Below are 13,367 nucleotides of genomic sequence, written 5' to 3'. Positions count from 1 at the left end.
CAGCTCATGTGTGGAGGTCAGAAGACAACTTTGGGGAGTTGGTACTCTCTTTCAATCATGAAACCAAACTCAGGTCATCAGGCTTGGAGGCAAGTGTCTTAACCTCCTGAGCCATCTTGCCAGCTTTGTTTTGTTCTTTTAAATATGAAAAATAATACAAGCATGTGTACAACATAAATTAATAACAAAGTATTCTGAGTTATGGAAACACAGGTAGTTCCCAATGTGTGTTTGTACATGTGTATGGATGTCTTGTGTCTTCTAAAAGCTCTATAAGTATATTTGCTATAATAAAAATGATTACGAAGATTAAAAAATGAATTCATACTTATAGAGATAATAAATGCATTTCTTCTCTGGGATAAAGATTCCATGTCTCTTTATTCTTATATTTGTTTTTTGAAATGAAGTTTGATGTTGTCCGTGCTAAGACTAAGTAGACAACAAGGATAGCCTTGGATTCCTGATCTGTCTGAATCTCAGGTGCTCTTCTGTTTTCTCAGTACAAGTTGACTATTCCATTCAAAGAGACCTTTTATCATTTATAATACTTTTTGGTTAATACAGTAGGGCAAATTCAGAAGCCCTAATAGTACTACACAGCATGCATGAACAAAGCATAAGAGCATACGGAAAATAAAACACATCAGTGAAGGCAACGAAGACCATTTCTATGCAACAGAAAAGATATGAAACTCAAAATATGGCCAGGAGCCAACACCACAGACTGCAGGTTTCTGGGCTGAGAAGCAGGGGAAGGGATGCTGGGGGGCTGGCAGAATGACCAATCAGGGCTTGTGATTATGAGATACGATGCTCTCACCTCGACAACATGAGTTGCGGCAAGCTACCCCTGAAGACAAAACACGAACCAAACCAGAGTGTGGTGAACAGGCAGGAGGGAAACAACAAAACACTGTCCACTTGAAAGCAAATCACAAAACAAGGTTCTCAAACACATTAAGAAATCTAATGTTATGAAAACAAAATACATAATAATTGGAACAGAAACTGAATTTTAGAAAAGCTACTGTAGGGGCTGGAGAGATGGCTCAGAGGTTAAGAGCACTGACTGTTCTTCCAGAGGTCCTGAGTTCCCAGCAACCACATGGTGGCTCGCAACCAACCATAATGAGACCTGGTGCCCTCTTCTGGCCTGCAGGTATACATGCAGGCAGAACACTGTATACATAAATAAATCTGAAGAAAGGAAGGAAGGGAAGGAGGGAGGGAGGGAGGGAAGGAAAGCAAGCTACTGTAGCAAATACTTTCAGATAAATATTTTGAGGTAAAATAGCCATTACAACCACAAGAAATCTTTTTAAAATTCATAGAAATGAAACAAAATAGTGTCAAGAAGAAAAACAATTAGAAATTGTGGAAAGAGCTCAAGCCACTGAATTAAGGCACCACTGAGACACAGCCGAAGCATGGTAACAAAAGAGACACTGACAACACTAATAAGGACAAACAAAACTTAAAGCAGGGGAAAGCAGGAAAGGGCCAGTCTGAGAGGTGATGCCTCTCTCAGGGGTTCTGGGGAGAGTGGTCTGAGGATGTGTAGGGGGCAGCTGTGAAGACACCACTCCCGAGATGTGGTTCCCAGTAATAGATGGCTGTCATTTCTGAGTGGTTCTACTGACTAGAATGGTACATAAAGAGTCTTGTGGCATGGGCAGAGGCTCCGAACAAGGGAACTATATACATAAGATTAAATGGGCTTCAATTTTACACATGTTTTACTTTGATGAAAAATTCAGCAGGGAACAAAAGAGTATTAGACTGTCTAAGTATGAATTCACACTTGTTAACCAGAGAGTCTGTAACCAGGAACAATAGAAAAAACATTTTAAAAAGCTATCAGAGGAAAAAACAGATTACCTCAATGGAACAACAGACTGGGAGCACACTTCAGCTGCTGCAAAATCAGAGGACAATGGAGTAACATTCACACTGAAGAAAAAAAGTGTCTGGAACCTGAGATGCAGCCAAATCATAAATTAAGAATGAATTTTTAAGTATTTTTAGGCACATAAAGTGTAGGAAAATTTACTAATAGTGATTACTTTAAAGAGCCCTTAAAGATGCAGTTCAAGAAAGCAGACACAAACAGGGCAGGTAGACAACGGGCAGGAAAGATGGACACAAGAAACAAGTCACCACGGAAGGGGCTAATCCCCGTCCCCCATTTAAATTGCAGCACTTGGGGATTTTAAAAAGTGAAAACAAACTCCAAAAGCTAACAGGATAGTTAAGGGGAAGGGTTAGGGAGAGTGCTAACTGTGCTCACAACTTTGGTATAGCTGAAGAAAAAGAAACTGAATTAACTCCATGTTCAACTGGCAAAACAGGGATTTAAAAATACGAATAAAATCTATAACATTCAAAACTCAGGAAAAGAAGAAAACATCAAAATGATTGTCTAGTAGAAAGAAATAAAAAGAGAAATGTCTAAAAAAATTACAGAAACCAGCCTCGTATATAAGTAATCACAACAAACATAAATTAAAATCATTTGTTATAAGCAGATTATCAAAATGAATACAAAACTAATATCTTTGCAAATGTGACTTAGAAGAGACAGACCAAAACCAAAGCTGAATAAAAAACACAGGCCCAGCTCTCTCCCAGCCCTCCCTGCTGCCCCAGCCCTCCCTGCTGCCACAACCCTCCTTGACATGGGAGTCCCCTCTGCGTGCTGTGATTACCATTAATGAATAAAGAAACTGCTTTGGACATATGGCAAGGCAGAACTTAGGTAGGCAGAGAAAGCTAGGCTGAATGCTGGGAGGAAGAAGGGTGAAGTCAGAGAGACAGACATGTTGAAACTTTGTCGGTAAGCCACAGCCATGTGGTGATATACAGATTACTAGAAATGGGTTTAATTAATATGTAAGAGTCAATAAGAAACTAGAGCTAATGGGCCAAACAGTGATTTAATTAATATAGTTTCTGTTTGGCTATTTTGGTTCCAGGTGGCCAGGATGAACAAGCGGCCTCCTCCTGCAACACCTCCCTGCTGCCCCAGCCTTCCATGTGCATCTTGTTTGTTGTTGTTTTTTAATCACAGATGCTTTGAAAGAGTCAAAGATGCTCGATTTCCAGGGGGCCCCTACTGTTGGAGCAATGGGAGAAGTGACTAGGCTAGCAAACTTTCCAGATATTCTTAGATGCACACAAAAAACCCTGGCCATAAAGAAAAAGGATGAAATAATGTTGTACCATTTTTCAATCTCATTTAAATTCCAACAACTTTTGAGGAACCATGTACAAATTTACTTCAGCCATGTAAGTTTCTGAGTCACTTCTGGTGTTTCTGATCCTCTGCTAACTCAAAAAGAATCACGAACTGCCTCAGAAAATGCTTTCCTGCTGCTGCTACTTTCTCCTAGCTCCTAGTCACAGTTTCTTCACAACCCCAGCCCACCCCAAGTCACAGGCCAGCACCCCCCCCACTTAACTTCAGATCAAAATGCTTTAGAAAAAAAAAAACTTCAGAAATCGTTAGTTCCTCATAAGGAAAATATTAATTGTTCTTTACATTTACCTGGTTATAATATTTGATTTGCAGCAAGTTGTAACATCTGACAAGATATTCCCTTTCTTTCTCTTTAAAGCCACATCTCTCTTCACGTCAGGCTATGAGCTATGAGAGCCAAGGGGCACATGATCAACAGAGCAGGACACAGAAAAGCCAGTCAGCCGCTGAACCACAGGGGAGCTTAAGACTGAATTATCATGTGAGGAACCGCTGTCCCTAATGATCACGAGACTGAAACTCTAGCGATAATCACTGAGTGGACACAGGACATTTGAGACTGAGTCATGAGTCCCAAGGATCCAAACCCAGGGCTCCATCACTGATCAGCATTGGGCTGCTTGGCAGAGTAGTGACGAGGTGCTTCTGCCAAGCCCAGCTGAAAGTTTATTCCAATCCCAGACACAAACAATCTCCATCAAGTTATCTATCTTCCAACTTCCAGGAAGACTTGAATGTGTGACTATGAAAAAAAATCATAAATGGAATATTATGTTAACAAATTCACATAGACCTTTAAATATTTTGCAACATTTTCTGATAAAAATAAAGTTGTAGATATATTTCTAGCTAATAAACTATTAATAATCAAGAAGCAGCCTCCCTCCTTATTCCATAGTCTGTCATCTAAACACACAATTCACAGGGCACACACACAAGAATGGAAGGCACTAAGAAAGCATTGGCTACAATAAAGTGTTCAGTTCTGCCCAGCAGTTTATGTTCTAGTGGGTCACTCTTAGCTGAGGCTCACAGGTAGGTTCTCAGAGCCACATTGCAGGCTGCAGAAGATGGCAGCTCCTCTGTTTCCTGGTCCATCTCCTCCTGGTCCATCTGTGTTGGAGGTGGAGCGGACCTGGAGTGAGAGTGCGGGTCCCAGGAGGGGCCAGAGCAGAGGTCCACCCGGGATCCATTCCCCGGCACCGAAGCCAGCAGCATCATCCTGGTCCATTGTCCAGATGGGCAGCTGGCAGAACTGAGGATGAGGTCCACAGAAGCATCCCTCTCTCTTAAACATGTCTCAAAAATTGTTAATGGTGATGTTTATTTTATTAACAAACACAATCCCCTGCCTCCTACGAAACAATTTTGTTCTACCAAAAATGAAGACTAGACATCTGTTTCAAAGATGAGTGTGAAGGACAGCCGGCTGTTATCTGTAGAGCAAGTGTGAAGATCAAGTGTGAAGGACAGCCGGCTGTTGTCTGTAGAGCAAGTGTGAAGATCAAGTGTGAAGGACAGCCGGCTGTTGTCTGTAGAGCAAGTGTGAAGATCAAGTGTGAATGTGCTTGTTAGTGCTACAGTGAGTCACCAGGTTGGTAAAAAGAAGTCAAAGCAAAAAAGCCTATTTTTTCTTTGTTATAGAACATCGAGAAAAAGCAAACTTTAAAGACAGGACAATCAGGCTGACAAGAGCTGGGCTAGGAAGGAGGTGGCTGCATCAGACACCTGGTGTCTCTGGTGTGAGAGATGCTCTAAACTGTGGAAACGGCCACATCATCCATACCTTTCTGGAACTGAGTGCCGAAAATCGATGACTGTTATGGTAAAGTATTTCCTTGATAGAACTATCAAGATAGTGCTATATTGAACAACTCGCCTTTCAACATTCCCCACTTTAGCAAGACAAACAGAAGCCAAGGCATCTGCTGCAGTACAATCCACTCTGACTCCAGCAGCACCTACTCAAAGAACGAAGCTTCCTCAGACACCTTCAGAACCTCCGCTTCTGAATTTTACAAAGTAATACTACAGTAGGTGCAGACTATCTATGCCTTACACGGAAGTGTGTGACACTCTCACAGTTGTGTCACACGAGGTAAGGAAGAGTGTGAGGGTGGATTCCGGAGAATCACATTCCCCACTCACCCTGTCCCAACCAGGCACTGCCCTGGCTTCTGTGCAATCATCTCAGGTTGGTTTTAGTCCACAGAGCTTCACCACAGAGCAGAAAACAAATTTTTACAAAAAGTGGGAAACAAGAATCTTTAGAATACACTTGACTTTTCAACTGAGGGAAAAGAAACGATGCTCACTTTACAGGAGAAACACAGAAACATATCCCAATAGGAAGCTTTCAGTAAGGGTGGGATTACAGCTCAACCCATCTTTCAACAGACTGGAAACGTGGATACAGACTAACATTGTAAAAGCACCTTCTCCAATTCTATGTTGTTTTATTCCATTTTTATAGACTGAAAATAAATATAATATAAAATACAAAACTACTATTCTGACTCACTCATTCAAAAGATGGAGCTAACTTACATGTACAGTGGCATTTCATTTGTATTTTAATAAAAAAAGCTTGCTTGAAGTTCAGAAAGTAAGACAGCCACATTGGTCAGTCTTATAGACCAGGCAGTGATGACACACATGTTTAATCCCAGAAGCCACATTAGTTTGCCATAGAAACCAGGCAGTAGTGGTACACAATCCCAGCCTTAGAGAGGATAATAAAATGGGAGGAGATGGATCTCAGGCACAGTCTCATTCTGAGATTCCTGGAGGCAGGATCGCCATTTCGGACTGAGGTAGGGGTAAAAGCCAGCAGCTGGCTGGTTTGCTTGTCTGACATTCAGATTGAACCCCAGTGTCTGTCTCTGGATTTTTATTGATCATGCTACATATAAGCTCTTATCTTACTTTTCTTCAACTTAACTTAGAAAATAAAATGAAAATGAGTTCTGCTAGAATTCTGAAGCCAAGATTTAATTCAGTTAACTCCCTCCCAGAGTGGCAAGCACAGTACACAGACGTGAATCTCAGGGCAGGACTCACCTTGCTGCACCCTCTAGCTTCTAACATACATGTACTCAGAGGAGCATGCTTGGGGGTGGTTGCAATTACAAAGCCTCAGGCTTTTAGGAACCTTAAAGCCTCTGAAGATCACACTCGGCTGACAGGGCATCAGACCGTTATCTAGTCTTCCCTTGCAATTTCATCCCTCTTATGTGGCTTAAGACTAAAGTAACTGCTTTAAATCATAGTGACTATTGTCAATAAAGACCTCACTACCAAACCAACACAGTGAATACAAACCACCTGTCAGAATATAAATTTATTTTCAACACAAAATGAATTAACCAAGCTATTATAGATGTATTACACTTAGCACATTAGATCATAGTGCAACAATCTCTAAATGATTCCTGAATTACCAAGAAACAAGGATTAAGAATGGTCTCTATTACTTCCAATATATTACTAAACAATACTCCCTTCCACACATGCAAGCTGGCTTAATACAGAATTTTAAGAGCAAACTGCAGGGAGATATGCTCCCGAAGATTAAAATATATCATTGTCTGTCATATATGAAAGGAGTGCGTTGTTGGAGAAGCTGAGCAGAGGCTGACCGCACTCATCCTGCCTCCGGATCATAGTGCCCAGCTCCACTGGGAGCACCTCATCAGACTGCCCGTGAGCTGCAACACTTACAGCTACCGGTCTAGAAATTCTCCAAGTGTGAAGGAACTTAATCTTTTTGAATCACTATTTAGGGGTGCCAACATCTTGCAGCAATGAGTATGGGAACAGACAAAGACCTAAGTCACGAGGGGAAAAAAGCTCAAACAGATGCCCATGGATCACATTACTTATAAACGTGTAACTTTCTCAGGCACTGATAATTAAAGATGCAGCAGCCATGCAGAGCCAGTCCTCCAAGGGCCTCAGTGAAGCACTGGCTTTGGCTTACACAACTCACGGAGTTCTAGAAAGCACGATCAAATGTTTCTTTGAACATTTTCTGTCTTCCACCTTCTCCTTTAGCCCTCCTGGATGTGTCTCATTTTAGCCTTCTCCTTCTGATCTCCCATAGCTTTAATTCCCTGCGTGCTTCACAAATCTTCTGTTCAGTTATGACTTATCACACTCTCACCCAATCTTCAATGATATTTTCTAATTTTATGGGCAATACTTTTCATGACAAGAACTTCCAATTAATGTTCTCTCTGCCTGATATAAATTTTGCAAAGCATTTTTAATTTCTTCTCTTATAAATTTAATAAATTAAAATTCACGCATTTTGAGTTTAGTAATTCCAAGTAGGGGCAGATCCTGGAGGTAGGTGTCGCCTTGCTGCTGGCTGTGCCTACTAGGTTTCGCTCCTAGATGTCTGCTTCTGATCACATCATTAAGTTTGGGATCAAGTTCTCAGCAAATGGGGCTTGACCTTGGAATCCACATGGACTAAAAGCTGTGTACCACCAGGGTGGATTTGACCAGATAATTTAAAGGTATTAAAAGCTGAGGACCCTTTGCCTTGGCCAGTGAGTTCTCACTTACAAAATCCCAAGTATTGCAAATTTGAACCCCAAGACTTCATAAGGTTAGTTCATGAGAGCAAACTTTCAAGGGAATGGGCATTTTTAGTCCACACAAACTGCCAAAACCAACAATAACTGTGTTGTCACACAGCACCGAACTCTGCCCATATGCTAATGACCTTGCGCTGGAACGTCAATTCCTGTAACACACTGAGCACCTTGCCTTCAGTGTCTAACAAGGATCTCAAAACCAACCACATTCAAGCCTGAACTAACCCATTTCCTTCTTCCTACCTCTTGACCTGCTCAAATATCTGCCCTCTTCTCGGCAGCTCCAGACCACAGCTCAGGCCCAGTATGGCACACGGCTCCACTTCCTGTTTCCCGCTCTGGGTGGGCTCTTGGGGGTTTTTCTTAGGTCCATTTATTCTATAGGGACGAGCTTGTCTGTAGTGCCTTCCAGGATCTCTGCTACATTCCAGGCTTCTGGTTCTACCCAAGGGTTCACTAATTAACTGTGCACAGTGGCTACCCAAATTGCTCAGAACCAGGGAAGAAAACATACTAACACACAAACACATTCCCCATAAATGAAAAGAGCTAAGCAACAGTACCAGCCAAGTGTAATATCCAAGACCCAGCAACCATAATATGACATACTTCTTACCTCCATTCCAGCCTGATCTGCTGTGAGGCCCAGTCTGTCATGCAGATTCTTGCCTTTCTTAGTACCCAGATTTTTTTTTTTTTAAAAGAAATGCAGTTCTGTCCTAAGTCACCAAGTTCACTTGGCAAGCTCATTTCCAGTGTGAACCCATGGTGGCCATGGCTGCTTCTAAAGTTCCAGCACTCTCACTGTGTGGATCACACTTCCCCAGCACACTTCTACTTTCACTTTACCAACCTTCACATTTGTTACGGGAGTTCTCGGTGCCTTTTCCTTTGGGAAACTTTGTGAGGACTTTGAAGGATGAGAATGTATAAAATGGCAGCTTCTTTAAACAAAGTAATTCTTTGGGAAAAAGAAATCCCTGCCACTATGGAACCATATGGCATGAATACCATGCCTACTCTCATATTAGTTAACACCAGGCTGCTAGAAATGTAGATAAGATGTTTGATAAGTAAGACATTTTTGATAATCAAGATTTATAAATTTCTAAAGTCTACTCAGGTTCACAGTAATGTTTGTCTAGCGCCATCTTTGCTCACTTTTAAGCTTTAGCTATTTGGATAAACTAAGCCACACCAAAAAGAAAAAAAAAAAGAAAAGAAAAGAAAAAAAAGCAATATTCTATAATGGAGTGTCTGGACGCCAGAGGAAAGTCTTTCTCAAAGTCAGGCATTAGAAAAAAGTCCCTACTCCCTCAGGATCTTGAAATGGGTTCCTGCTTATTAAAAAGGGAGTCATTCTTATCTCTGGCAAGAGGAATTTGTGACCCTCCCATTAATATACAACTGGTACCTATTATCTTGTCGAGGTCAGTCAGCTTCCTCAATCCAGTTCACATACTCCCTCCCATTTAATTCTTTGTGCGATTATAGAGCATACAAGGTGCAATGGGCAGCCATCTGATTTCCCTCATATTGTGTAGTAGCCTCCATCCTCTTGCAGACTCCACACCTCCTCTTTGGAACCTGAATCCTGCTGGACGCCAGCATATTTCTCTTCCTGGTCTCCACACTTATCATCAAGGGCAGCAGTGACGTTAAGAATGCTAGACCTCCAGGAGTCTGAACATAACTACAAGAGTTGGAATCTCTGTCCACGCCCTCAACGCTGCATACACTATATCCAATGAATACTCGATTGGACATCTACATCACATGGGGACAACCTCAAAGGTCTTGCCAGAGCGAGCTACTTGCTCTTTCCTCCTCTGTCCTCTTTTAACACCTGCCTGACCAGCCTTCAAGACAAATACTAGAGAATGAACCTCTGTATACCTAGTGAGTCTGAATACAGACTAAAGATCTGTCCTCTTTCCTTCGAATGCTGGAGCATGAATAAAGAGGAGGGAGGATGGCTAGACAGCGTAGTAAGACACTGGCCAGTGGCCAGTATCTGGAAGGGTTACTCTACCAATGGAACCATGACAAAAAGATGGAAAAGGAAGGTGGGGTTCTGAACACAGAGTCTTCCCAGACTCCCTTTACATCCATGGTATCTTCCCCCTTGTCTGTCATAAGAGCCACAGCACACTCATCTCCTTGGTCTAGAAATTCTGTCTTTCATTTCTAAGCACCATGCTGCACACAGTAGACAAGCACAACTTTAAAGACAGTTTTGCATCTTGCATTCTTAGAAACTTAGTATCACCAACAATCAAACTCATTTGATGCTTTCAAAAACTAAAGAGAGGTTTCTCACTTTAGCATATATTCCAGAGGTACTAAGTATGACTTCTAAAATATATACATCATTACAGATTTTCAAACTTACACAAAAGTGGCAAGGAAAGTTCAGGAAGTCCCATCATCAAGAGGCTCATAAGCAGTCTTGTTTCACCCTCTCTGTGGCTAAGCTCAGAGCTCCCACCAGTGTCTTCAGAGCTAACCACAGACATGTCATCCACAACTGTTCAGCCCTAGCTCCTGGAGAGAACTTCAGCACCGCTAAACTCCAAATCCTGCCCGCTTTTAAACGCCTCTTCTGTCTGCTTGGATCGTAATCAAAACAAGGTCTGCACAGCCTTAGTCTCTTAGGTCTTTATGATTTAGGCTGGCCTCTCTGCACACCACTCTTGAATTATATGTTCAAGAAACTGGCCTGTAGCATTCCTGTCTGTGGGTTACTGACCACTCTTCATGGTGTTATGAACATGTTCCACTTCTTACTGGTATCCTGAACATGGCAGGCTTAAATTAAGCAAGTTGAGTTGACTTTTCTGGCAGGACTACTCCATGAGAGGTGGGGAACATTCCCTAACAACAGGAAGCCCAGACTACCAGGCTGCCTCTCACCATGATGGTGGTCACTGGCAATCACAGCTACATCTACTGTTTTACAACAGACTGCAAAATAGTGACACACTGACATCAGAAAGACTTTAAAATTTTAACAGCTGAGGTATGCCAATGATGAGACATTTCTTCTTATTGATTATGTGGTTATCTGTAGGCAAAGCCGCTTGTTTGCTCTCAGCTGCTCAGACCACGAAATAATCACACAGAAACTATATTAGCTGCAATACTGTTTGGCCAGTAGCTTAGGCACATTTCTGGCTTACTCTTATATCTTAAATTAACCCATTTCTATCAATCTGTGTATCACTGCGAGGCCGTGGTCTACTGACAAAATCTCAGCAGGCTCCAGCATAGGAGTCCATCCTGGTGGCTACACGGCTTCTCTCTGACTGCCTACTCTCTCCTCCTCTGTCTGCTTGGAACTCCCGCCTTGCCCTAGTCTGCTAAGGCACTGGCCAAAACAGATTTATTCATTAACCAATAAAAGTAATACATAGACAAAAGGACTTCCCACACCAGTTACCTTCGGAGAAAAGATGGGAAGGAATAGTTGAGTATTTCCATTTATTATTAGTTTAATATGACTTAGTTTAAAATGACTTAATTTCCTAGAATCCTCTGAAGTTGTTCAATTACTATTGGTGTTTAGTATTTCTGAGAACGTAGGATTCAAACACACTTAAGGCACACTCAAACACTGTTCATCATCCATAGTGATCCTTAAACTACCCCATCCTTGGCTCCTATAAAATGCCCTCTTAAGTTCGTGCCCTCAGTTCCTGAGCACACTTCCTGCTCTGGCAGCAGCCATGCTCCCTGGAGCTGCACTCACTGCAGTGGGCACTGGCCCCTAACAGACTGAAGTGTGAGGCCTTATGGTAGTGCTCATGACTTCTAGATCGGTCCTTGTTTCTACACATTTCCAGAAAAGGCCTTGAAAATTACTGTCACTGGATCTTTCTCTAACCTCTGCTCTTGTTCATCGATTTTGTCTATGACCCACACCAAAGTCCAGGTCCCCAGATCCATGACCTCAACTACTCCTTTGATTTATTCTGCTAAAGAACATATGAGCCTGCCATTCATACCACCAATCCAACCATCATAGTGTAGCCACTCACCCTCAGGATTGTTTCTGGAGCTCCTTTAGCTAGTCTATTAGGTATTTATAGGCAACTTCACTGACATTTAAAACAGCATTCCCTGCAACCAGATAGATGATCAGGTTCACCTGTTTCAATCTGACTCAACATTAGGGCTTTTTTACATTTTAATTTTGTTATAAGATCACGCAAAATATGTATTTTTCCAAAGTCAAGGAGAAAAGCAAATCTATACTCAGAGAAATCTACCTTCAGGCCTTTCTGTTACCCTCCCCACACCCACACACACCTGCCCCGTACTCCCCATCACAACCACTTGCTGCTTTTATGCTTTTCGCTTATCCTTTCCCTGGCACTGATCCCAGGGCCTCTCCGCTAGGAAGGGCTCTACCACTGACTCTATCCAGTCTTGGCGGCTGAAGTCTGGGTACTATCATTCTTCTTTTGATGAACCACACTACCCTCGTCTCTACCCTGCTATTTTCCCCTGGCCATCACTCCACATGAAAAGGAGATACTCTTTACTTCTCTATGCAGTTACAGACACCGTAGAAGTTAACCAATGGCTCTCATCCTGACCACCCTCTGGACTGCCTTCATTTTCTGTTATTGTAAACAGATGGAGTTGTGATAAACAGCCTTACGTGTGGTGTGCTTTGTCTTATTCTTACTAGTATAACACTGAGAAAAGTCCCTGGATATAGGGTCACAGGGCCAAAGAGTAAATATAAACGTAATCTTTCTAGAAATTGTAGATTCTTGGTGCTCAGACTATTTTGCCCTCTGAGTATTTGAGAGCACCCACTTCCACTGTTCCAGCCACAGATCAAATGTCAACTGTCTCCATATCTCTATATAACAGAGAAACATGATTATTTCCGTAGCACTTACTTGTTTACTTTATCAGTAAACATATTTTGACCCACATTAGAGCAATTTAGAACCTTTCTTCTGGACCCACCTGTTTATATATTGAATTTTTTAGGAGTACTTATAATTCATGATATAAACCACAAATATTCTTTTTTTCAATTTGTCACTAGATTCTTTTTATTTGGCTTACAATGTTTTCTGTTATACAGGCACATTATCATCATCGCCATCATCATTATGATGAGCATTTTGTCTGCACACATGCCTGTGTACCACATGTGTTCCTGGTGCCAATGGAGGCCAGAAAAAAGAGTTGTATTCCCTTGAACTGGAGTTACAGATAGTTGTGAGCTACCACGTGAGTGTTGAAACTCAAACCTGAGTTCTTCCCCTGGAAGAACAGCCAGTGCTTTTAACTGCTAAGCACTTTCTCAAGCTCTACAAAATTATTTTTTTCCCAGCAAATTTAATACTTGTTTCCATTTTTGTCTACAGATTCTGACAGGCAGGGAATTTACAATACTATCAACTGTAGAGGAATCTATCAAGTGTGTTCCTAGTATCTGCAACAAATATTTATATGGTATCTGACTTATTTGTAATTTAGTCTTGACA

General features: G+C 41.7%; 1 protein-coding gene across 1 annotated transcript in view; it reads right to left on the bottom strand.

Annotated features, from left to right (window-relative positions):
• Positions 1-13,367, bottom strand: part of Pdhx (pyruvate dehydrogenase complex component X) — a 60,914-nt gene that overhangs the window by 29,769 nt on the left and 17,778 nt on the right. The gene's annotated exons all lie outside the window — the stretch shown is intronic.

This window comes from Myodes glareolus, chromosome 10 (assembly GCF_982192425.1).
Source record: "Myodes glareolus chromosome 10, mMyoGla1.1, whole genome shotgun sequence".
In the NCBI taxonomy this organism is placed as follows: Eukaryota; Metazoa; Chordata; class Mammalia; order Rodentia; family Cricetidae; genus Myodes; species Myodes glareolus.
The sequence above is the reverse complement of the archived record's forward strand: the minus strand, read 5'-3'. Positions and strand labels throughout refer to the sequence as shown.